Here is a 5,014-nt window from a genome sequence, read left to right as displayed (position 1 = left end):
GATGGTGACAGTATTGTATGGACAATGATAGTTGATCATCATTTTAAGCATAATAAAGGTACCTGATAACATAGATGCCATATTTAATCTCCTGACATTTTATTACGAACATTGTTGATATCTTCATGTCAAAATTGTTTAAGTTTGAAACTAGAAGTCAGTTCTACTCTTTCAGTAGTTTTGTGTAACTAAGTATAAATATTCTTGATTTTATCCTGTATCAGAATAATCAATTACACTTTCAAAATTTTTTTTCTGATGAGTAGACATTTAAAAAAATATTATTATGTAGTTTTCTTTGATAAAATATGAATCATATGTATAAAAATTAATCTTTAAAGTTGGAACTAATGTATAATTGATGACCAATTTATCTTTTGTATGTTTCCAGCAATATTGTCAATATAAACAAAAAGCAAATGTTTTCAACCTTGTTCAACAGCCAGTATCAGGCTTCTATAGATGATTTTTTTTCTTTTTAAAAGCCTGATGCTGGTTCCTGAAAGAGACAAAAAACATTTGCTTTTCATTTATATCAATGGCATTGCTGGAAATGTACAAAAGGTCAGTTTGGTTATCAGTTATGTATCATATGATAATTCAATTAGTAATATACTTTCATTCTGTAGTTACAGGCTTGTTGTTATTTTTGTTGGTGGATTGTATGCTGATTAATTAATGCTACCAGACCAAGATCAATGCGTATGGATTGATAAACTGTTGTTTTATATGTTACTAGGAGATGAGCCCAGCATTGCTCGGACAAAAAGTAACAATAGCAAAAATTATTCGATTATAGCTGATCTTACCCATTTTCACAGAGTGCAAGAATTAGGGCCTCCTCTTTCGAGACTAGAAAAATTTTTAGATGTCTGCTTACCACACCAGGATGATGGTAATTAAGACTTACTGCAACCACTAACCAGTGCGTAGTACCACTAAGTGATGAATAATAAATGTTTTTGTAACTTTTTGGGTTATTCTTCAGGTTTACTAAATTCAAAAATAAACTGGATTTTCCAGAATCATTCATAAATATAAAATCGAACATTACAACGGAGTTCGAATAAAGCGAACTTATGCGCATGTGCTCCCCATGTCAACTTTATATACAATGGAACACTAAATATCGTTGAGAATTTTTAGAATGGTCTAAAAACATGCTCGATTGCTAGCATAAATGCAAGAAAGGCATCTAAAATAGTACAGTAGAAGCTGAGTTCTTCAGGGTAATCTTTAACCTTCTCCCTCTCTCCCACCGTGGGAATTTCAAAAAATCCCTTTTTAGTGTACATTCTCACGATGTATCTTAACTGTGTATTAAATTTCAACTTTTAACTCCTAACTGTTTGGGCTCTGTGCTTATTATTATCATCATTATCAACCTATCTCGATTATATTATAAGATTGGTGTATATCTATTAGTATTTAACAATTTCAGTTCTTTATGACATGCTTATTTTTCTGATTACTTACTGTAATACAGTAGAATCTTGTTTTTACGGATTGCTCGGGGTCTGAAAATCATTTGTTGTTCCGAAAATCCATTATATCATGAACAATGGATTTCTCACACTCCCACAATTTTTAAATCCTCTACATATAAAAAAGACCTGTACTTGAAATTATTCAGTCTCTCTAAATTTCTATGCTTTATTTTATATAAACACACATATTACAAGATCGTATATTATGTTGTAACAAATCGGACAGAAGCTATATACATTATAAGCCAAAAAGCAATAAAGTATGTATGATCATTAGCATTTCACAATATGTTGAAAAAAACTTGTCCTCTTGGTTTGCTTTTATGATAGCTATGATGATGCAACATTTCTGGACTTCTGTTGGTGGTATTGTTAATATTAAATGTTACCATTACGCAAGCATGATTTTAAGGTATGATATTTCTGAACACGTGTCCACAACAAAGCTGTGGCATATCTTTATTGCACACGTGCATATCTGGAAATGTTAAGCTGGAAGTAGTTTTACTCCACTAATTGGGGGATGATTTTGGCTTCCAAAAGATGCACCACAATTTCAGCCAAGTCTCCTGATAAGGGGCTACCCATAGGTACTCCTCTTTTTTGAAGGAGCATCTTCCCATCCAATTGCAAGCATGAGTTGTAACAAAGCATTTGAGATAGTTCCAATATCTGTTTGTGGTCTGCACTGTTTGCTATTTTAGTCATAAGCCAATCCCATAAACTGCAGAAACAGGGCTCCAGTTTAACTGATGGGTATAGCACTTAACGCTTGGATGACCAGGGTCCCGATCTGTCGTTACCCCCCCTTTTTCATAAAGACGACAAGGGTACCGACTGGTCGTTACCCTAATAAAAATCGGTTTTAATGAAAATTTTTGGCAACAGATGCCACCACTTGACGGTAGTGTGTTGTCTACCATCTGTTTCACATATTTGTGTCCAGGTGGTGTTTTGTCGACTGAAAAATTTTTATTTAGCGATTTTTTTTTTAATTTAAATATTTTTTCATTTATTTTATAGCATATTTACGTAATAATATTACTAAAATACGTTTATTCATGCTATAATAAGTTTATTTAGTTATAATAAATCAATGTATGATAAATATTTAAATTGTGACCTTCAATTTTGATATTTATAAATTTTTTTAATTTTTTATTTTTTAATTAAATTAAAAATATTAGCCCATCGTAAATGTATTACTAGTAGTCTATATATTTATCACAATAATTTATATTATTGTTCAAAATAAAATGAATAAAGAATATTAGTTCGTAATACACATCGATAGCAAAACAAAAATTACATTCCAAAGAAAGGATTTATTATAACATGTGATAATTTTAAAACTAATAATCGTACATTCATAAATGTTATATCGAATTGTACAGAACGATATTTCAAGTCGTTCTGGCATAATGCCAAGAACAAACTACTTAACTGGAATATGTGAATTTTACAAAAATGTTGCAAATTTTCACAGACAGATGTCAGGTCTGAAATATTTTAATTTTTTTTTTATTGAAGTTTATATTTAAATGTATTTAAAAATATCGGATTTATAACTACAGATATTAATAAATGTAACGTAATTTTTGTCATATGAATATAACAATAAATAGATTTTTGGTGAATTTTTAAAGTAATAAAACATGTCTGACCTTGTTTGACCTATACTGCCCTTGGTCATTTTAAACAATAAACGTAAACAGGGGGCGGGGTTAACCCGGTCGTCCAAACGTTAAAGTCTAAAATAGTAATCTAAAAGTCTTCAGATGGTAGGCAGTTCTGTATAGCCTAAATTATCTGTGTCGAATCAGAGACTGTAAATTGATAGTTTTCTAGGTGCTTAGCCAGGAGCGTGTGGATCTTCTGCTCTATTTTTCTGGTGGGTGCATTGGTTTTGTCTAAAATAGGCCTTAGTTCTATCCCTTGTTTATGCATTTTGGCATAGGCAAAGAGTCTGGGAACTGCTGGTGAGGCTACCATTGCATTGTCTAGCCGTAACTTTCTTGCTAGGCGGGTATACATAAACCTATGGACTCTTGATTGGATCTTATCAATGAAGTCTTTTCCTATCTCCTCACATTCTGTGTCTCACATATTTCTGTAAGGTGATGGTGTAAGAGTCCCTCTTCATCAACACTATAGCCTTATTTTTGCCACCCTTTAGAAGAGTTATGATATTTTCTCGTAGCCATTTCCTGCTCTTATTTAAAGCTTTTCAGTATTCTGCTTCCTCCTTATTTAGGCTATATTGCTTCATCTGGAAGTATGCCTTCCATCTGAAGTAGTAATAATAAAAATAGTTTGCAGTGGAATGCATTTCCCTGTTATATGACTATAACATATGAGCATCATATGCAGTCCCTATATTGAGAGATTGGAACTTATACTTATTTAAAAATAGCGTACAGGGGTAAACCGGACATTTTCACCTTGCTAAGGAATGAGAAAGATTGAGTGGACATCGAAAGAGCACTGGAAGTGTATAAAGTTCCACTCAAGGATGACAGATTCAATAGGGATCTTGTATACTGTATATCGGATCTACAAGATCACTGAAACAATGCCTCCGTGAGCATAAAACCGATATTGAAAAGAAGAAAAACATTACCGCCTTAGTGATATATGCCAGTGAAAACAGCATTACACCAAATTACAACAGGCAACTGTGATCTGGCAAACCATCATATATACCAACTTAAGAATTTGGAGGCATTAGAAATTTTTAAAACAGAATGCCAAGGCTTTTCAATCAACTTTAAAGATGAAAACAACTCTCGAGGGCATGGCAGGCTATGTATGACTCAGTGTTGTAGCTGCTGATGCATGCACACATCATTAGGAATTTAAAAGGAAATTAGAACACATCGGAAATGGAATAGGATGGAATTGCACTGAAAAAAGTTTTCTCTAATAGAACTTCAACTGAAGAAGGTCCTTAGGTAGACCGAAAATGTTCATGGTACATTAACCCTTTGGTGGGCGCGCCCGCGGCAAATTGCCGCAAAATAATAATAAATTCGTTTGTTTGACGTTGTACTTAATTATTGTGGAAATACGTCATAGTATTCTCTCTTCATATTACAAGTTACAATTTATCTTTGAAATCGGGTCAGTTATGCTAACCGTTTAGCTGTCACTGGACTTTGAATCAAGTCGTACCTAATTTGCGTTGTAACTGCCGCTACGCGCCCTGTCATGTAACTAAAATATCAGTATACGTTTATATATATGTGTTTAATTTTTTTAATAAAGTAAGTCAATATTTGCAAGTTTATTAAATAAATATATTAAATTAACACTATTGTAAGTTTCTATAAATTTTTAAATTTATATTAGTTTATATTTTTCAAAAATATAAGGGAAACAAAGAGCAATCCAAAGTAGCGGCAAAAACCTAGAATTTGTTTTATTTGTGGCATACTCAAAAACAATAGGAAAAAATCAATTTGTCAGAAATGAGTAGAAATATTTGCAAGAAGAATCGGAATATGGTGATTATATGTGCCATGTGTGAA

The sequence above is a fragment of the Centruroides sculpturatus genome, unplaced genomic scaffold, assembly GCF_000671375.1.
Source record: "Centruroides sculpturatus isolate CEXI.00-Female unplaced genomic scaffold, Cexi_2.0 scaffold688, whole genome shotgun sequence".
Classification (NCBI taxonomy): domain Eukaryota; kingdom Metazoa; phylum Arthropoda; class Arachnida; order Scorpiones; family Buthidae; genus Centruroides; species Centruroides sculpturatus.
The sequence above is the reverse complement of the archived record's forward strand: the minus strand, read 5'-3'. Positions refer to the sequence as shown.